Source organism: Carcharodon carcharias, chromosome 31, assembly GCF_017639515.1.
Source record: "Carcharodon carcharias isolate sCarCar2 chromosome 31, sCarCar2.pri, whole genome shotgun sequence".
NCBI classification, from domain to species: Eukaryota; Metazoa; Chordata; class Chondrichthyes; order Lamniformes; family Lamnidae; genus Carcharodon; species Carcharodon carcharias.
The window spans coordinates 16,223,773-16,246,501 of NC_054497.1; the positions used below are offsets into that span (position 1 = coordinate 16,223,773).

General features: G+C 41.0%; 1 protein-coding gene across 6 annotated transcripts in view; it reads right to left on the reverse strand.

Annotated features, from left to right (window-relative positions):
* Positions 1–22,729, reverse strand: part of LOC121271737 (RNA binding protein fox-1 homolog 1-like) — a 312,146-nt gene that overhangs the window by 256,132 nt on the left and 33,285 nt on the right. Inside the window, exon 1 of one of the 6 annotated variants that reach the window (XM_041177949.1) lies at positions 18,469–18,712. The exons of 4 other annotated variants lie outside the window; for them this stretch is intronic. The gene's annotated coding sequence lies outside the window, so the exon portion shown is untranslated. Of the gene's footprint in view, positions 1–4,524; positions 4,600–18,468; positions 18,713–22,729 lie in introns of those variants that run through there. One more of the 6 variants, XM_041177950.1, reaches the window with a different exon arrangement.

The window sequence follows — 22,729 nt, forward strand, 5'->3', positions numbered from 1 at the left end:
CCCTCAACTAAAATGTTAACAGGTGACACAGAAGCACAACTGGAATATTAGGTGGTCATATTTCATAATACCAAACATATTTTATGAAACACAATTACTGGTTATCTTACTGCTTCAGAATATTTATAGTAGTACTTTAGCATTGCTGTATAAAAACGCATTCAGAAAACATTCTTGAATATGCAAATTCACTTTGCATTTAATATAACTTGGACTTTCTAATGACTAAAGCATTTTCAGTAAAAGGTTTCTCTTCTTCACCACCTAAATATGCAATCCAGTCGAATAACATGCATGTTATTCTAGGGCCCCCATAAGGTTCTTTCCTACATGAGTACTCTCGGATTTCCACCTGCAAGGAAGAAAGTTTTAGAAAAATTATACTTATTTATTAAAATGTAGGGAAGCAGCCATGCAGCATACCTGTGAAAATGATGAATATTATGTATTACCCTGAACAGCAAGTTTACAGCAAAAACAGATTTACATTTCAATTACTGTAGAATGAAGAAAAAAGGTTTTTTTTATTATTATATCTGTACTCTTTCTTCTTTCCTCCTCTCTTGCCCCTAAGGTTGATGACTCTAGTTTGAAGTTCACTGGGGAGGCAACCTCTGACAGTTCATCTAAATTACCATTTTTTTTATAGCCGATAAGAGTGAGTTCAGCAAAGTATTCAGTATGATGGAGGGGCACCACAGCAGAGCACAATCATCTTCTCAATATCCACAAACATATGTGCATGCATATACACTGACACACATTTTCTGGCAGAAATATCTGGTTAGTTCCTCAGGGATAGAAAAAATGTCTGATTTATGCTGTACACTGAAGATACCCCCCAGCTTTGCCTCAACACCTCATTCAACCCATCCACTCCCAATAATTTGTGAGGCTACTTGCCCAACATCCAGTATGAGCAGAAACTTCCTCCAGTTAAATATTGGCAAGATCAAAGTCATTGTCTCTGGTCCCCACCAAAAACTCCATTTTGTAGCCACTGACTCCATCTGTGTCCTTGGCAACTGTCTGAGGCTGAGCCAAACTGCTCAAAACACTGGTGTCATACCTGACCCCAAAAACAGTTTCTGGCCACATATCTGTGGCATTGCTAAGCTCACCAATTTCCATTTCTATAATATTGCCTTACTGTGACTCACACATCATGTTGATGCCCTCATCCATGCCCATCTCACCTCTAGGCTGGACTATTTCAATGTACTTCTGTCCAGCCTTCGATATTCTCCCTTATGTAAGCTTAAAACTTATCCAAAACTCTGCTGCCTATGTCCTAATTCATACCAGGTCCCATTCACTCATCAACCCTGAACTCACTGATCTACATCAGATCCCAGTTTAAGCAATGCCTGGATTTTTAAACTCATATCCTAGTTTTCAAATCCCTCCAGGTCTGTAATTTCTTTCAGCCATACCATCCCTTAAGATATCTGCACTCCACTAATTCTAGCCCTTTGAACATATGATTTTAATTATTCTACCACTGGTGGCGTGCCTTCAAGGCCCCAACTCTGAAATTCTCTCTCTAAACCTCTGTCTCGCTTTCCTCCTTTAAGACACTCTTTAAAATCTACCTCAGACCAAACTTTTGGTCATCTGCCTTAATATATCCTTAGTTGGCTTGGTGGCAAATATTCATTTAACAGCGCTCATGTGAAGTACCTTGGGATGTTTTACGATATCAAGTGCACAATGCAAGTACAGTTGATGTTGGTTTATTCTCTCCCTACCCCCACCACCCCAAAATTACTGCTACCTTGGCTAGGAACAGATATCCCAGCGACAATGCTTCTCTGAGCTCCAATTGTACGTGCCAACACAATTTAAAGGGATTATTCCTCACTATAGTTCAGGAACTGAAACTAGTTTTCTGGCTTATACGACCCTTCCATGCAAGTATTTACCCACATCTATAACGTTAATAGGTGACATACCAACCACAGCTAAAATGTTCCTATATCAAACTGCACAGAGCAAAACAAATATTTTGCTATTACTGTCACAACAACGCCTGCATGCCCTACTGCTCTACATTACTAGTGTGCAGTAGAAGGCGTATGTAGAAAAAAACTAGCCACACCCAACACATTGTAAAATAAATTGGATTTTATTTTACTACATCATTTTCAGACATTTTATTTGTGGCCAAGTATGACTCATTGTACAGCCCAAATTATAACATTCAAGTTATTCTAGGGTCCACCCATAACAGTCTTTTTCACAAAATAAAGTATCTCAACTTCCCCAGGACTGAAAAAAGGATACTGCAAAGTAAAATTATATACATTAAAGTGAATGCATAGGTTCATTGGAGTGTTAAGCTGTGAAAATGACAATTAGAAATGATACTTAACACTATTCCCTATATAAGCACTTAAATGGCAAAATAAAAATGACAACTTTTTCATTAAACAGTATTAGAAATTAAGACATCCTGTATGGTTACATGTTCCCTTTCTTCCTCTCCTGAAGCTGTTGATTCTTGCTGAGAGGATTTAGGTAGCTCAGTGGGCTGTATGTCTAGAGTGTGATGCAGAATAACACCAACAGCATGGGTTCAATTTCCATACCACCTGAGGTAGTTCTTAGGGCCTTCCTCCTCGCTTTGCCTCATAGCTCATGATTAATAACCCTCGGACAACATGGACACTACATGGAGAAGGAGATTCTTGCTGGGCACTGGGCCCATCACCACTCTCAGTCCTCCGATACATATGGTGGGATTAGACTGGATAGCTCATTTTCAACTGACCCGGACACAATGGAACAAATGATTGCCTTCTTTGCTGTAAATATTTCTACGTTCTATACACAAAATCACCATTCTTCACATGCAAGACTAGACAGTGTTTCTCAGAAGGCTAGTCAGCTATAAGATACAACAGCAATATAATCTAGGTCAACCCTGCCCTTACCAGATGTCTAACGGATACCTCTCAAATAGAATTTCAGTCCAGTTCCCCCCCTCCCACCACCACCGTCACCTACTTAGAACTGCTATGGGTAACAATAGCACTACTACATCTACCCAATATAACTCTAGATGTTATGAAAAAGATAAATCTGGGATATTACTTCCAAGTTAAATTGAGAGTAGGACAAAAGCACACTACTAAAAGGCAAAACTTGGACTAAACCCAACAGGTTTATCATCCCAAAGTGTGGCAGATGCATGGAATGGAGTCCAGAATAGAACAATAGAGAAAACCCTGAAATCATTTAACAACTGGTTGCTATAATGGAGGGCCTTTAGGGTGATACTGGATGGATGAAAGAAGATGGGCCAATGGCCTTCCTTATCTACAATTACCTTGTGATTAATAGTAATACTTTACCACTATTAAATAAAAATACACATGGAGAAAGAAATATACACTCAAATTCATTCCTGTCCATTTAAGTGCTTATATAGGGAATAGTGTTAAGTATCATTTCTAATTGTCATTTTCACAGCTTAACACTCCAGTGAACCTATGCATTCACTTTAATGTATATAATTTTACTTTGCAGTATCCTTTTGTCAGTCCTGGGGAAGTTGAGATACTTTATTTTGTGAAAAAGACCATTATGGGTAGACCCTAGAATAACTTGAATGTTATAATTTGGGTTGTACAATGAGTCATACTCATGTATGCATTCCATCAACAGCTATTTAGTAATAATCTAGACCAGAATCTGCATTCCTCTGACACCAAATTTTTGTGCATTTTCCCCACCCAGCAGTGGCAACACAGCCAGCAGCATCCCACTCTCTGGATTCAATGCTCTAAACCTTCTGCTCTCTTACTTTGCAGCTGTCTCAAAACCCACCTCTTCAATGAAGCTTTTGGTCAATCTTCCCAAGTTCTCCTGTCCTACCTCAGTGCCCATTTTTCATATAGCAGGATACCTTTGGCCTTAAAGACACTTTATAAATACTAGCTTCTATTCTTTGCAGCAAACTAACTGAATTACTTTGGCTACACTAGTAATGGTAAATATGTGCCTTGCAGAGATCAGACTAGAAGGGAGAGCTCCTATTATTGTGTACATGCCAACCATCCACATTTTACAGTCAGCACTTGAATCTGCAGTCCCTATAGTCTGCAATTAGCTAGGACTGACCTGACTCTATTGAAACTTAGAGAAAAGAATAGCAGGTTAACAAGCAGACAGCGCATAAATGAGATCTTTTTAAAAGCTCAAATTAAGTTTTTTTATATGCTCTTCAATGTGTTTTGCACACACAGTATTTCTGGTCCAATGTTTGTTTCCAATTGCAGTGGAGTTTCAAACATCTGTGGAACTTGCTCTGTGAGCCACTACAGCCAATTTATATTGCATATGCACTGCCACTTCCTGAGATGCCCACCCTATCAGGAAAGATGGAAGCGAGTATTGGGATTTGACTTCCTTGACAGAGTGGCTAAAAGTAAGGCAAGCTTGTCAATCGAAAACAAAGACTTTGAGTTGCAACACAAAGTAAATAAGGTACTCGACTGGTAATCACCTATACTATGCACTCACCTCTCCATAAGCACTAGCAAGACGAGCTAACTGCTTGGTAAGAGATGACAGAAACAGCTCATGCTGCACCTCTAGTCCAGGAGAAGTTCTTAAAAGATAATAAAGACAGAAAATGCTGGAAAAACTCAGCAGGTCTGGCAGCATCTGTGGAGAGAGAAACAGAGTTAACGTTTCGAGTCCATATAACTTCTTCAGAACTAAAGAGAAGTAGAAATGTGATGGATTTCAGACGGTTTAAGAGTGGGGGGAGCAAAATAAAAGGTCAGATATAGGTGGGAGCCATGGAGCAATGTGACAAAGATGAACACAGGGCAAAGGGAGTGTTAATAGTAGTGTTAAAGACTAAAGAAGGTACTGATAGTGGTATAAAAGTAAGATGGAAAAATGTGTTAATAGCAGAATAAGGATAAGTGCTCTGTGAAAGCAAAACAAAAACATACAACATATAGCCCTGCGTGAAAAAAGATTGAAAAAAATTTTTTTAATTAAAAAAAATTGGATTAAAAAGGGGTAAAGATGGAGGAGAATGTTCAAGGTCTGGAGTCTTTGAATTCAATGTTACATCTTTATCAAATTTCTCCTGAGCTCCCATCCTATCGCTGATCTTCCATTTTGCTCCACCTGCTCCACCCCCTCTTAAACAGTATAAAATCCATCACATTTCTACTCTTTAGCTCTGAAGGGGAGTCATGCAGACGCGAAACATTAACTTTCTTTCTCCACAGATGCTGCCAGACCTGAGTTTTTGCAGCACTTTGTTTTATTTCAGATTTCCAACACCTGCAGTATTTTGCTTTTATCTTAGTTAAAGATGTTGCTCGTTTCTGCTAGACATAGCTCTTTCCTGGGGACCAATTGCAGATTGGGCAGCAAAGAGGACAGTCTTACTCCCACTTACTCTCTCACTCCATCTAACCACTCTTTTCCATGCCAAAAGTTACATTTATATGGCACCTTTAATGTAATAAAATGGCAAGGTGCTTCACAAGTACTTTATGACAAAATTTGGCAAGAAGCAGATGGTCAGATGACCAAATGCTTGGTCAAAGAAGTAGGTTTTAAAGGGACAAATTAAACGAGGAAAGAAAGGTAGAGGGGCAGAGAGGTTTTGGGAGGGAATTCCAGAGCGTAGGGTTTTGGCCACTGAAGAGATAGCCACCAATGGCAGTGCAATTAAAATCAGGAATGCTCAAGAGGTCAGAACTGGTGAAGTGGAGAGATCTTGCTGGGGTGATGGGGAGGCTGTAAGAAAGATGTGAGGGGGGGAACTATGAAAGGATTTGAAAAAGGGATGAGAACCTTAAAATTAAGACATTGTGTGAGTGGGAGCCAATGTAGGTCAGCAACCACAAGGGAGATAGGTGAACAGGACTTAGTGTGAGTTAGCACAGAGACAGCAGACTTCTGAATGAATTTTGTGGAGGGTAGAATGCAAGGTTGGCCAAGAGCTCATAGAAATTGTCAACTTTAGAAGTCACAAAGGCATGGATAAGGGTTTCAGCAGCAAACTGAGGCAAGGGCAGAGCTGGGTGATGCTATGGGAATAGGCAGTCTTAGTCATGGTACAGACACGTAGCCAGAACCTCATTCTCAGATCAAATATATCAAGGTTATGAACAGTTTGAAATAAAAGCAGAAACACTAACTCTGGCAGCAGCTGCTAATCTTGCTGAGTTTTTCCAACACTGTTTTTAATTTCAGATCTGAAGCATCCACAGTATTTTACTTTTATTTGTAAAAGTCTGGTTCAGCCTCAGACAGTTGCCAGGCAGAGTGATAACTTTTGTTTTATTCTTTCACTAGACGTGGGCGTCGCTGGCTCGGCCAGCATTTATTTCCCATCCATAATTATCCTTGAGAAGGTGGTGGTGAGTTGCCTTCTTGAACCGCTGCAGTCAATCTGGTGTAGGTACACCCACACTGCTGATAGGAAGGGAGTTCCAGGATTTTGACCCAGCGAAGGAATGGCTATATAGCTCAAAGTCAAGGTGGTGTGTGACTTGGAGGGAACTTGCAGATGGTGATGTCCCATGCATCTGCTGCCCTTGCTCTTCTAGATGGTAGAGGTTACAGGTTTTTGGATGGCTAGGAAAAAGAGTTTGAGGCAGGGACTGATTACAATAGTTTCTGACTTCCCCATATTCATTTGGAGCAAATTTCTGCCCATCCAATGCTAGATTTTAGACAGTCTGACAGTTTAGAGACAGTGTTGGGGGGGTCAAGGGAGTTGGTGGTGAGTGTCATCAGTACAAGTGGAAACTGAAGCTGTGTTTTTGGATGATGCTGCCAAGGGGCTTATGTGGATGAGAAGTAAGTGGGGGCTACATTAAGATCCTCAGGAGGCAAATGAGTAAAAGTGCAGGAGGGGGAAAAGAATCCATTGCAGGTGATTCTCTGGTTGTGACTGGATAGAAAGAATGGTACCAGGCAAGTGAAGTTCCATCCAGTCAGACAATGATGGAGAGGCTTTGGAAAAACATCAAAGGGCAAGGACAAATAGTCTACCTCTGTCACAGCCAACTGGCATCTTATCTTGTGACTTTGGCAAGCTGTTTCAGTAATATGGCAGAGGGTGGAATCTACTTGGAGGGATTTACACATTATCATTGGATCGTGAACTTTAAAGCCTCGAACAATCCTTCCAAAGACAGGGATCGGCTTATACGTCGTGTATGTGTCTGTGTAGGTGATCGCCATTTTGAGAAGTGAAAAGTAAGATCAGTATTTTGAATTAAATTAATGTGACAGGTTTTATGGAATGAATTCATTCTAAAATGGTACCTCGAACCAAAACTAAAACATTTTTTAAAACTATCAAATTCATCAACTTCGGAATTCAACACAGAGTTTATCAAATTCAGAGTCACTTTGGCTATGGCACCATCATAAGGATCCCATTCGACCTGATTTAGCGCTTTCGGTTTTCGAATCATCCCGTCACAAGTCATCGCTCTCCAACTATAAAATTGGACATTTCATTTTTTTTTTTGAACAATCGGATGAGTTTGTGCATTAATTGCATCCCACGATTTGATGAAATCACACGCAGCAGGGCTGCATGCATATTTCCACTCTTTGTGAAGGTTTTTTTCTCCGCCAACCATCCACCGATTCCATTTGGCATGAACATGATCCTAGAATGGCTCGTTGAGACATGGGTCCAAAGGTTGAACTATGAACTTTAGATCCCCTGCTATAACTGCAACTTGGGTATTTCTTCTTCGTATTGGTTATATGGGATCTGAACATGTCCCACACTAATTTCTCAGTGTAAAAGTCTTAATTACTTTCGAGTCGGCAACCAGGACGCCCATTCCACACATTATAAACACACAACTTCACTCCATCCTCATCCACTTGACCATTGCCATAGGCATGCTCAAAAACTCCTGCAGGGAATTTGGATTTCCATATGGTTTCACATTTAAATTTACTATAGGCTTTAATTTCATTCGTTGGCCATGTAGGCTAGCACCACCATGAATCTTGTCTTCTCATGTCCTGTGGTTTTCACTAGAAATCTTTCGATTCTTTCCACTTCACAGTTCGGTTGCTGGGCATATCGAGATGCATGAGTGTTTCATCCATGTTGCCGATGTGACATACCATGGGTACATGTGTTTTTGACACTGTCTAATGCTGACTCGCTGGAAACTGGTAATTTTGACATTAAGCTCTTTTGGTAGACTCTGAGCGATCTTGACCTTCTGCTGCAACACTAGGCATTTTCATTCCATAAAGCGGTTACAACAATTAGTTGTCACTCTGAAATCTTTGCTGGACTCGGGTTTGATTTGGCCCACTTAAGCATGTATGTGTAGAGTGCATCTATGGTGTAACCATAACGTAACCATTCTGACGATTTTCGAGGACCCATTCCAATACATGAAATCTCAAGGTCAGATGAGTGGATGGTCCCTGTTCTCATAGCACATCTGGTCTTGGGCATCTTCAGGGCAGGTTCCTTCTTTCATTGTCACATTAGTTTTCCACTAACACCAAGTTTCCTCATTGTACCACAGTTATTTGGCAAGTTTGCAAATGTTACTACTTTTAAATTGAAACCAGCTTTGTACTTTATTCTTTTTGCCAGAGAACCCATTTCTATTGGACAGTCGCCATGCAGGATCTACTGTGCGGGTGTATCTTAAATTCCTGTGCATCTTCTTGACAACACAGTCTCATCGTCTGCTTGATCCAATGCACCAACTTATAAAAGGTGAGTAAAACATGCATTTCTGAGGAGAAAAATTGAGGTCAACTCCTAATGAGAGTACAGCATTTCTTAGCAGAAAAAAAAGTGGGGTGGAGGTACTGACTGATATAATTATGGATTTAAGCATGATTTTTAGTGCCTAAAATTGGGGTCATGTTATAGGCCAGGTTGATTCATAGCTACGATCTACAGTAAGTTTAGAGAAGGAAAGGCGCAGGTTTGGGAGGTGACAAGGTGCTCATCGACTTTGGAGGAAAGGGAGATTGAAGATGGCGTGATTGTTTGCAAGGATGAAGGGGGCCAAGTAATATTTTGAGGGCAGGGGTGAGGACAGCGGATTTGGAGGAGGGAGGGACAATACCCAAGGAGAGAACTGTTAATATCAGCTAACATAGGAGCCAGGTAGAGAAACTGGTGGTCAATAGTTCAATGAGAATAGAGTCTAGAAAGTTGAGCTGGGACAGCATAAGGGAGATGGAAGCTAGGGAATGATGCAAATTCAGCATTAGGATCAGGGGTGGGGTGGAAGCCTTTGAGGAAGAGGAGGTGGGGAGGGGGGAGGGGGTGGTGGAAAGACAGCAAATCCAGCTAAGCAGATGGTCTTGATCCTTGTACTAAAAAAATGTTCATGAGCTCCTCACACTTATTGTTGAAGGTGAGGGTGGAGCAGGCAGGGAAGGGTGGTTTAAAGAAGAGTTTGTGGTGCAGCAGAGAAACTTTATCTTTGCCTTCCTGGATAATCTTTGAAGAGCAGGCATTTTTAGTGATGGAGAGGAGGATTCAGTAATGCTTTCTATGATCCAGCCAGAGACTTGCCAATACATCCTTAAATCAGTTGTCAGCCGGTGACAGCCAAACCCAGCCCAGCCTCCTGGACAATTACAGGTTCCTAGCATTGCCTGAGTTTGAAGGAAGCTATGTGTAAAGTTTCCACTTTTATTTCAAATATTAATTTTCAAATCCGATGGAAAAGCAAAATATTGCAGAACCTAGAAAAGGTCACCGACCTAAAACGCTAATTCTGTTTCCCCCTCCACAGATGCTGCCCGAACTGCTAAGTATTTCCAGAATTTTCTGTTTCTACATTCAATTCTGCACCCATTAGATTTAAGGGCAAAGATGGTGGATACTCTAGGGACAACAACAAGGGTAAGAATTTGTAATAGTTTTACTGGGGACCATGGCATCAATGATGGAGAGGCTGTGGTTCAATGAAAAGCTCATGCCAGGAGCAGCACCATGCATACCTAAAAATGAGGTGTCAATCTGGTGAAGCTATAGGACAGGACTATTTGCATGTCAAATAGCAAAAGCAGCATGCAATAAAGAGAAATAAATGATTCCACAACCAACGGATCAGCTCCAAGCTCTGCAGTCCTGCCACATCCAGTCATCAATGGTGGTGGGCAATTAAACAACTCACTGGAGGAAGTTGCTCCACGAATATCCCCATCCTCAATGGTAGAGGAGCCCAGCACATTAGCGCAAAATATAAGGCTGAATCACTTGCAATAATCTTCAGCCAGAAGTGCTCGGCCTCCTCCTGAGGTACCCAGCATCACAGATGCCAGTCTTCAGCCAATGCGCTTTATTCTATGTGGTATCAAGGCATGGGATGCTGCAAAGGTTATGGGCCTGACAATATTCCAGTAATAGTACATAAGACTTGTGCTTCAGAACTTGCTTCGCCTCTAGCCAAGCTGTGTCAGTATAGCTACAACACCGGCACCTACCAATCAATGCGGAAAACTGCCCAGGTATGTCCTGTACACAAAAATCAGGACAAATCCAACTAGCCAATTACTGCTTCTTCAGTCCACTCTTAATAATTAGCAGAGTGATGGAAGGGGTCATTGTCAGTGCTATGAAGTCACTCTTACTTAGCAATAACCTGCTCATTGATGCTCAATTCGGGTTCCGCCAGCACCACTCAGCTCCAGACCTCATTGCAGCCTTAGTCCAAAAATGGACAAAAGAGCTGAAATCCCAAGGTGAGGTGAAAGTGACTGCCCTTGACATCATGACAGCACTTGACCAAGTGTCGCATCAAGGAGCCCTAGCAACAAACTGAAGTCGATGGGAATCAGCAGGGAAACCCTCCACAGGTTGGAGTCATACCTAGCACAAAGGTAGATGGTTGTGACTGTTGAAGGCCAATCATCTCAGCTCCAGGACATCACTGCAGGAGTTCCTCAGGGCAGTATCCTAGGCCCAACCATCTTCAGCTGCTTCATCAATGACCATCCTTCCATTATAAGGTCAGGAGTGGGGATGTTTGCTGATGATTGCACAATGTTCGGCAACATTTGCGACTCCTCAGATACTGAAGCAGCCCATGTCCAAATGCAGCAAGACCTGGACAATATCCAGGCTTGGGCTGACAAGCGGCAAGTAACATTCATGCCACACAAGTGTCAGGCAAACACCATCTCCAACAGGAAAAAATTTAACAAACTCCCCTTGTCATTAAATGGCATTACCATTGGTGAATCCTCCACCAACAATACACTGGAGGTTACCATTGACCAGAAACAGAATTGGACCTGCCATATAAATACTGTGGCTAAAACAACAGGTTACCCAGCTACCAGGCTGGGAATTCTGCAGAGACTAACTCAGCTCCTGACTCCCCAAAGCCTGTCCACCATTTTCAAGGCACAAGTCAGGAGTATGATGCAATACTCTCCAGTTGCCTGGATGGGTGCAGCTCCAACAATACACAAGATGCTTGACACCATCCAGAACAAAGCAGCCTGCTTGGTTGGCACCCCATCTACCACCGTCAACATCCACTCCCTCCGCCACAATGCACACTGGGTAGTGTGTATAGCATCTACAGGATACACTGTGGCAACTCATCAAGGCTCCTTTGACAGCACCTTCCAAACCCATGACCTTTACCACCTAGAGGGCAAGGGCAAATTGGAACACCACCACCAACCTGCAAGTTCCCCTCCAAGCCACACACCTTCCTGACTTGGAAATATTTGGCCATTCCTTCACTGTCGCTGGATCAAAATCCTGGAACTCCCTTCTTAACAGCACTGTGGGTGTACCTACATCACATGGACTGCAGCAGTTCAAAAATGCAGCCCATCACCACATTCTCAATGGCAATTAGACACAGGCAATAAAAATACTGGCCTAGTCAGCAACACCCACATCCTGTGAAAGAATAATAAAAAATGAATTTAGCAAACCAGTAGCTGCACTAATGTTATGATGAATCATAGGACAAAGGGTAAATAGATGGGAATTTAAATTTGAGTGGAGAGAGACTAGGAGTTCTTTTTGCAGAGGCAGGGACAGGAAGAAGTGGATTAGGATGGGGCAACATGGTAGAGAATGATACAAGTAGATAATTTGATATTTTCAACGCCAACATTTAATTAAATTAGTTGAAAATGTAATGCTAACTTCAATATTGGAAATAATTTAAAATATGTATACTAAACTATCTATACTTAAAATTTTTTAATATAAACTTTGAGGACAACATGACATTACAGAAAATATTAACAGTTATTTAAACTGCCTGCAAAGAAGTAAAAAGTGACAGACATTTAAATTGCTCACACTTCAGTTTAGCTTTTTTCTACCTTTGGTTTCTTCTAGAAATCAAAATGCAATAGTTTAATTCAATTTATAATCATCCCTCCTGGTGAGCATAGGAATCAAAAACATAGTTTATTTAAGTAATGTAATTTCAGAAATCAGGACTGAAGAAAGAAAATTTCAGAGGCCTACCATTCTGTGATTTCCAGACATTGAACAAACTAATAAAACCCAATGGAGAAAAATAATCCAGCCACACTCCTTTCCTGTTTCATATCAGTTTAGAAACTGAAGCTCCTCCATACAACATATCTTGACCCCAACCACCATACAAACAGAACAGCTAGCCACTGGGATCAGTACACATCAGGATCACACTAAGCACTTTAATTAACCTTTTTGGAAACATCAGATTATGAATAAAATCCTAGTGACAGTTATTGTTTTATGCCTTTATTATATAAGTAACTATCTCCTTAAAACAGACAGGGCACAAAGTTTGGACAGTTTTCCATTTGTGTGTCACATGCATACAAAATCAATAGAACAGCACCTTTGGCCCCTGCCTTATCAACCAATAGCCACAGATATGAGCCAAGCCAAGCAAGTTTGTATCTTTTATCTATATACACACACACACGCACACACACTCGAGATGCCAAAAGTTGGTAGGCTACTGCTGTCCATTAAACAACAAACCAGCGTGACATGCCACTTTCAGAAGAAATCGAAAGGCAGAAAAATCTGAGGAAAAAAATGTTTTAAATTTCTAATAGCAAACTCAGGAAAAGCCCTAACATAATTCATAACTCTTAAAATTATACTGTAATTTAAATTCAGATATGCTTGAAATGAGCTATGGAAAACCATAATCATTCACTGCACTTAAATTTCATACCAAAAGAAAATAGCAGCTGATGAACATGCTGCTATCCAAATATAGAATATGCAGAAAGGGTAAGTTAGCCTTAAAGTCATGAGTTTAAATCCCAAGATCAATTTTGGCATTAAATTTAAAAAAGTTTCGTTCACATCCCAAAACAAATAATTTTAAAAACCAGACTATGAAAGATGAAAATACATAACATCTACATGGGCCATAATTAATACAAAAGGCCTCTTAAAAAAAACTAACTGCCTAGTCTCTTTATGAATAAAATCATATTGACCTACTTCTAAAATTCATAAATTGCTTCACACTATAGCCAATGGGTTTTCAAACTGAAGTCCCTGATGTTATAAAGTCAAAATACTGCAGATGATGGAAATCTGAAATAAAAGCAGAAAACGCTGGGAATAGCAGCAGTTCAGGCAATAACTGTGGAGAGTAAAACAAAGTTAACATTTAAAGGTTATTGGCCTGAAATGTTACCTCTTTCACTTTCCACAGATGCAGCCAGAGCTCCTGTTATTTCCAGCATTTACATCTTTGTCTGTCAGCAGATTCCAGTCTTTACTGACTTTCATGATATTTCTGTTGCTGTTTCTGAATATAACATTTTCTGCGATGGTAGTTTCTGGTCTCTGACAATATATTTGCTAAGTTAGAACAAACAGGACAGTTCAAAATTCACTCCTATAAAAGTACCAAATGTGCTAAAGTAACTCACCTATGGATGACACCTATAGACTAAATGACTTTAATAGCTGAAGATAACACAGCTGTTTTTTATATTCCGCCAATCTAGAGTTTTCTGTCTCTGACTTTACATCAGTATCCTTCTAACCCTGCTGCCTCACATTGTTATGATCCCAGCTGACGTTACTAACAGACGCCAGATGTCAGATCCCAGGGTGGAACCTGGCTTGATAGATCTGAATTTTTATTTTTTCAGAAAAGTGGAGGGCAGCGTCAGAGTCTGATGTACTTTTAATAAAAGAATAAAACATTTATTAAACAAGAAAAAGGTGAACCATATTACACTACTCCTTCACCCACGACCATAGGTGTACAGATATTTACAGATTCATAAGAATAAAATAAGTTACAAAAAGCCTGTCTTATACTCTAATGTTCACAAGTATACACCCCATGTAAACCAATAGGCGACCTGTGGTCAGACACACCACACTCCAAGATCAAGTGACAGATGCCACCCCAAACAGATGCTATGGATCTCTCATCAAAGCCTCCCCAGATACTTGTCACACCTTGAGTCACTGGTTTCACAGAACTCCCAAGGGTTTCCGATCTCATCGCTCGAAGAACTTGCTTTGGAATCTTCTCACAAACGGCGCTTTCACTTGGTCATCTTCCATAAAGATCCACCTCCAGTGTTTCAACCTCTCCTTCTGATGTTCCTTTCCCCTGGATCGCCATATGCATTCAAGCTTCACCTTCCACGCACTCTCTCAGATACTCAACCATGCAGACAGGACACCACTGCTTCAGAGGCCCGTAGTAAGGAGTCACCAACCTTTGGCTGTCTCCTCAGGTCTCCTGGCTTCTCACAAGCCCATTTTCCTTCAGCTTTCCCTCATTAAATTGGAGCCTTTTTCTCTGTTCCTTACTCTACCTTCACTGAACAGGATCTTGTTCCAGATTTTTGACACTTGACTTAACTGTTTTCTGGGGACTTTCTTTTGTCTTCACTCCCTAGTTTCTGGGACTTTCTTCTGTTCTTTTGGCAAATCTGCTCTCTGCAGTTCCTTCTCCTGTCCAGCTTCCTCACCCTGTAGTATCCACAGGCCTACTAAACTCAAACTGCTTTTCTGTTTCTTTCTGTCTCTCTGTATGTCTCCTGTTGCTAGGCAATAGCAGAGTTTTTCCTACTTTGTTTTAACTTCCCTAAACCACTAACTCCCCTTCAGACACAACTCTCCACTTCAAGAGTCTTAAAACCTCATTAAAATGCAGGTACACAAACAGACTTGCAGGCAACATTCTAAAGTGAAATGAAAATCCAGGTTTCCCCTTTCTTAACACACACTTACAAAATATGATAAACTTAAAGCTATAGCTTACTCCTAACATTCACCAAAACAAATATAACTTACCTCCAAGCCACTCACCATCCTGACTTGGAAACGTATTGACCGTTCCTTCACTGTTGCTGGGTCAAAATCCTAGAACTCCCTCCCTAACAGCACTGTGGGTGTACCTACACCACATGGATGGCAGTGATTCAAGGTAGCAGCTCACCACCACCTTCTCAAAGGCAACCAGGGATGAGGAATAAATGCTGGCTTAGCCAGTGATGCTCAGGTCCCATGAATGAATAAAAACTTAAATGTAACTCTAGTTCCTAACAGCATTAGTTCTGGGATATTCCAAAGCAATGGCCAGTCCAAATGAGTTTAATTAATTAATTTATTCATTCATGTATGCTGTGCCAGAAAGCAGATTAAGTAATCCTACCTATCCACCATCTCACCACACTCTTCAATACCTTTTCTCTAAATATGCATTTAATTATCCCTTGAAGCACTTACATTGCCTTCAATTACTTTCCTTGATAACTTATTACACATATATCCTCTAAATGAAAATGTACCAGTGACCTATCTTCTGTCTCTTAATTTTATGATTAACAACTGATTATTATGCCGTGGATCTGAAACAGGTGATGCTTGGATCATCTGTCAATTGTCAGAATAATCACAATGATGCAAAATTTGAGGCTGAATTCCAAGTAACACCATGCACCCAACTGTTGGACACTGATAAATGAATATAGTAACAAAATTAATCACTTGTTTCAAATTCTGCAATCCCCACATGTGCAGTTTCTAAACATGTAAGCTCCACCCACAGGACAGTGTTGCAACCAGCTTTTAAATAGCATGCAAAGGATCACAGTTAAGGTAGACAACACGTCATAACATTCAATCCATAGTGCTGGGCTGTTAGACTGGGTCTTTCTGACATTAGAATTTTTATTCTCTTACTTAAAAAGGTAGTTAAACAGTTTTGCAGCCACAATTTCAGTCATCCGAAGTTTCTTTAGAGATGAAAGGAGTGCATACAACTCAGGTAACAATAGCTGGTATTTTATGTTGGAGAAATGGTTTTAAATGAAAGTTCATTAATGTGTATTTGTTACTTGAGAAAAAAATATGGCTGATAGAAAAATCATTTTCATTTATGTAATGCAATTTTTAAGCAAGCATGCATAAGTAAGTATGAAGATGGTAATAGGCAATCACATTCATCTTATCTGTTAGATAGCACAGCTTCATGCACCACCGTCCCCAACCTAAGACATCCCAGCACTAAGTGCAGACTTGTGGCACTATTTAGACATTCTGCATCTACCTGACTTGTGGAGTAATGCACGGTAATAGTTATGCATGTTCTTACCATAATGTGAAATTTCAGTGTGGATTCTAGCCAACCAAGCTTTAATTAGGAGACACTGGAAATATCATGCATTGCTAATGTTCAACCAGACTCCAAGATCTAGATAGTTTCATATAAGGTTTTGTATTGAACATTTTAAGTGTTTACACTTCAAGCATATACTCTTGCCCCCTCCTTTCCTCCAACAAGCGTACACTGAACTTCGGCTGGGACTTCGAATAACACCAATGAAAATATTCAGTCAGCTGCAAAAACTACTTGATGCTTCTATCGCTATGGGTGATCAGAGACCCCGTTTTCTTTTCACATGGTAGCACAATGGTTGGTTATGTATGATATTTACATCCTTTGAACATTTCAGTTCTGTAATTCAATAAGGCCTGGCAGTGACCTGCTGTGAATAAATACAATAGGCCACCAACATTAATATGAAAGATTTTTTTTTTGGTCTGAATTTAGTTTAACAAGATGACCACATTGCACTGATCGAACTCTGACTTGCTGCTGAGGTCCTTCAGGTTTAGAAGGTCATTTCATATTCCCAAATTCCAATTCAACACCTCCAAAATGCAAACTGAGTTCTGAATGATTTGTTAGCATGGTGAAATCATGGCATGTATACATAAACACTTCAGCTAATTTTGCAGCAATTAATATTTTTCACATTATCTCCAGGATACAAATATATTATTTAGACCGTTTGCTGCCTTACCCTTCGGACACAATCTACAGGCGACTGCATTTCCACTACTGTCTGAGATATGCAGTCTATAAACACAGTTTTATCTCTAGCTTTTAGCCTTTTTCGATTCCTTCCCCCATCCCACCCCCACTAGGGCTATCTGTACCTTGCTTGTCCTGCTTTCTACCCTTAATTAGCACATTCCTTAGTTAATATCACCACCTTCAACACCTCTTTGTCCTTTTGTCTGTGACATCTTTTGGTTATCTCCACCTATCACTGGCCCTCTATCCAGCTCTACTTGTCCCCCCCCCCCCCCAACCCTTAAACCAGCTTCTATTTCACCTCGCTTCTATTTTTTACTTAGTTCTGTTGAAGAGTCATACGGACTCGAAACGTTATCTGTGTTCCTCTCCACAGATGCTGCCAGACCTGCTGAGTTTTTCCAGGTATTTTTATTTTTATTTTGGATTTCCAGCATCCACAGTTTTTTGCTTTTATCTATAAACGCGGGTGCTGGGGATTGGTCTGGAGATCAAATCAGTCTGCCACTGGTCCCATTTACACAGGTGATACCTGAACAAACTCTTAAAACACCCTTCAATCAACAAGGTTTCAGTGTTCAAACAATGCACAATTTAATGATTCAACATGAATAATTATGGTCATCATTGATGTGACATTTATGACTTTTTTTTAAAATCAGCATCTGGAGCCAAGAGATAGCATCTATATATAGAAGTGGAATGTGAAAGTATATAATATTTCCTGTGAGGTTAATGAGAAGACATAAGTAAGGTCCTTCATTAGATAAAGTATGCATTTCATATTCTTTTGCGTTTCAGCAACTTTTTGAACAACCAAAGTATGAAACTCAACAGGCAGAGATTAATTTAATCCAAAGTACTCATGCGATTGAAAAAGGGCACCGATCACTTCAATGCACTTGTTCAAATTGGGGAGGGGGGGAGGAGAGAGAGAGAGAGAGAGAGAGAGAGAGAAGGGGGGGGGGGGCAATGGCGTAGTGGTATTATCGCTGGACTAGTAATCCAGAGACCCAGGGTATTGCTCTGGGGACCCGGGTTCGAATCCCACCACGTCAGATGAAGGAATTTTAATCCAATATCTGGAACTAAAAGTCTAATGATGGCCATGGAACCATTGTTGATTCTTGCAAAAACCCATCCTTACCTGCACGTGACTCCACACCCACAGCAATGTGAGAGGGTGAGAATGAAAATCAGATGTTTCTCTCTCAATATGTAAAGCTAGTTTAAGAGTCTCCTCTCCTTCAAGGAACGAGGTTACCCATTCTTCCAATACTGTCGGTCCAGAGCATTACAGTATATAGATTTATGTAACTTCTGCCAGAAAAATCCAATGCTTCAGTGCTGTGACATTCACAATACGCCACTAACCTCCTTTGTGGCACCAACACATTAATGTTATGTAAGAGGTTACAGGAAGCTGGACTGAGTTAACAGGAACACGTCATTTCCTCCAACTATACTGTTGATAGAAACAAAAAAACTGCGGATGCTGGAAATCCAAAACAAAAACAGAATTACCTGGAAAAACTCAGCAGGTCTGGCAGCATCGGCGGAGAAGAAAAGAGTTGACGTTTCGAGTCCTCATGACCCTTCGACAGAACTTGAGTTCGAGTCCAAGAAAGAGTTGAAATATAAGCTGATTTAAGGTGTGTGTGTGGGGGGCGGAGAGATAGAGAGAGAGAGAGAGGTGGAGGGGGGGGGGGGGATGTGGTTGTAGGGACAAACAAGCAGTGATAGAAGCAGATCATCAAAAGATGTCAACGACAATAGTACAATAGAACACATAGGTGTTAAAGTTAAAGTTGGTGATATTATCTAAACGAATGTGCTAATTAAGAATGGATGGTAGGGCACTCAAGGTATAGTTCTAGTGGGGGTTTTTTAAAATTTTTTTTTTAATTTTTTTTTTAAATATTGGAAATAGGTGGGAAAAGGAAAATCTTTATAATTTATTGGAAAAAAAAGGAAGGGGGAAACAGAAAGGGGGTGGGGATGGGGGAGGAGCTCACGACCTAAAGTTGTTGAATTCAATATTCAGTCCGGAAGGCTGTAAAGTCCCTAGTCGGAAGATGAGGTGTTGTTCCTCCAGTTTGCGTTGGGCTTCACTGGAACAATGCAGCAAGCCAAGGACAGACATGTGGGCAAGAGAGCAGGGTGAAGTGTTAAAATGGCAAGCGACAGGGAGGTTTGGGTCATTCTTGCGGACAGACCGCAGGTGTTCTGCAAAGCGTGGTCCATCTCTGACACTTCCCTTCCCTTCCTTGACCTCTCTGTCTCAATCTCTGGTGATAGACTGTCCACCAATATCCATTACAAACCCACCGACTCCCACAGCTATCTCGACTACAGCTCCTCACACCCCGCTTCCTGTAAGGACTCCATCCCATTCTCTCAGTTCCTTCGCCTCCATCGCATCTGTTCCGATGATGCTACCTTCAAAAACAGTTCCTCTGACATGTCCTCCTTCTTCCTTAACCGAGGTTTTCCACCCACGGTCGTTGACAGGGCCCTCAACCGTGTCCGGCCCATCTCCCGCGCATCCGCCCTCACGCCTTCTCCTCCCTCCCAGAAACATGATAGGGTCCCCCTTGTCCTCACTTATCACCCCACCAGCCTCCGCATTCAAAGGATCATCCTCCGTCATTTCCGCCAACTCCAGCATGATGCCACCACCAAACATATCTTCCCTTCACCCCCCTTATCGGCATTCCGTAGGGATCGCTCCCTCCGGGACACCCTGGTCCATTCCTCCATCACCCCCTACTCCTCAACCCCCTCCTATGGCACCACCCCATGCCCACGCAAAAGATGCAACACCTGCCCCTTCACTTCCTCTCTCCTCACCGTCCAAGGACCCAAACACTCCTTTCAAGTGAAGCAGCATTTCACTTGCATTTCCCCCAACTTAGTCTACTGCATTCGTTGCTCCCAATGTGGTCTCCTCTACACTGGAGAGACCAAACGTAAACTGGGCGACCGCTTTGCAGAACACCTGCAGTCTGTCCACAAGAATGACCCAACCTCCCTGTCGCTTGCCATTTTAATACTCCACCCTGCTCTCTTGCCCACATGTCTGTCCTTGGCTTGCTGCATTGTTCCAGTGAAGCCCAACGCAAACTGGAGGAACAACACCTCATCTTCCGACTAGGCACTTTACAGCCTCCCGGACTGAATATTGAATTCAACAACTTTAGGTCGTGAGCTCCCTCCCCCATCCCCACCCCCTTTCTGTTTCCCCCTTCCTTTTTTTTCCAATAAATTATAAAGATTTTCCTTTTCCCACCTATTTCCATTATTAAAAAAAAAAATAAAAATAAAAAAAATAAAAAAAAACCCCACTAGAGCTATACCTTGAGTGCCCTACCATCCATTCTTAATTAGCACATTCGTTTAGATAATATCACCAACTTTAACTTTAACACCTATGTGTTCTATTGTACTATTGTCGTTGACATCTTTTGATGATCTGCTTCTATCACTGCTTGTTTGTCCCTACAACCACACCCCCATCCCTCCACCTCTCTCTCTCTCTCTATCTCTCCACCCCCCACACACACACCTTAAACCAGCTTATATTTCAACTCTTTCTTGGACTCGAACTCAAGTTCTGTCGAAGGGTCATGAGGACTCGAAACGTCAACTCTTTTCTTCTCCGCCGATGCTGCCAGACCTGCTGAGTTTTACCAGGTAATTCTGTTTTTATACTGTTGATAGCCTGCAATCTATTGAACGGCGCAGTTTGTTTACTCTGATCAAAGTATAAATTTCCCTCCAATTACAGGGCAGGACCACATATGGCAGTGCAGGTTAACACCCATTTGATGGAAGGACTGAAGGGAGGGAGAAGAGGAATAAAGAAAACTTCAAAAAGGAAAGTATTGAAAAATGGAGTCAAAGTCTCTCATCGGCAGATTTACAGAGGTTTGAAAACAGATCATTAGCTCATCATTTTGGTCAGAACCTGGCATGTTTTTAAGGCTTTCATTTCTATTGCATCTTTAACAAATGGAGAAAAACTGGAAAACCTCAATCAAAATGCATTCAACGCAGCATATTATTAATTTAAAATGAAAATTGAAAAAGGTAAATGCGGAAAATCCAAAATAAAAACAAATACTGGAACTATAGTGGTCGATCAACACTTGTAAAAAGAGAAAAAAAGGTTAAGTTTGGGTTTTTAAACCCTTTGTCGATACTGATTGAACAAGAATAGATTTCCAGCACTTCTGCATTTCAGTTTTGCAAATCTTAGTTGCACACCAAATTCAAAGCATGTAGAGGGTGCTGATTATTGTATTCTCAAATGACTTTGGACCCCAGGAAACCCCTAGAGTCCCAATTATGCCCTTTTAAGTCTGATCTCCAGTCAAACACCGCTAGCTTGATGGACTTAACGCAGGGAAATGGAGAAACTTATTTCTCTTTTTAAAAAAATTCATGCACCGAACAACCTATTTCTGGTCACATTTTGCATCTTGAACATGCCCTATTTAATTAAACCTATGAGTGTATATTCCTATATATAAAACCTATTTCAGATTCTTGAATGAAATGATACTGTATATAATGAGCTCATACAAAAGGCTTTAAACTAAATAGTGGGGGCAAGGTATCATGTGAGGGAAGGTGCAGTAAATACACTCTGGGCGTACCTACACCTCACAGACTACAACGGCTCAAAAAGGCAACTCACCGCCACCTACTCAGCAAAGCCCACAACCCATGGATGAATAAAATAAAGTTAAAGGGAAAGGTCAAAGCAAAAGTGCAACATAGCAATAGGGAAAGATAATCAGAGTGTGGCAGGAAGGACAGAGCATACAAACTTAAGAGTGTGATGGCAGATAAGGCCAGTGTTTGCAAAAATAGTAAAAACAGTTTTTAAAAAAAGTAAATAGTAAAGGCTCTGTATCTGAATGCCCATGGCATTCATAGCAAACAGGTGAATTGTCAGCTCAAACAGAATGACCTGATAGCCATTACAAAGACCTGGTTGCAAAGTGACCAATGCTGGGGCCTGAACATTCATGGGCACTGGACATGTTGGAAGGGCAGGAAACCAGGAAAATTAGGTGTTATAGCTCTGTTAATTAAGGATGACAATTGGTACATATTTGAGAGAGATGACCTTAGTTCTAAAGATCAAGGTGTAGAATCAGCTTGGGTAGGGATAAGAATTAGGCAAAGGTACAAAGTCAATTGTAGGAGTAGTTTATAGGCCTCCTAACAGTAACGACACTGTAGGCTGGGGTGTACAGGAACAAATAATGGGGCCTCGTAAGAAAGGTACTGCAATAACCATGGGAAATTTTAATTTACACACAGATTGGAAGAATTAGATCAGCATTAGATTAGATAGCCTGGAAGGTGAGTTCATAGCGTTATGAGGACAATTTCTTAGA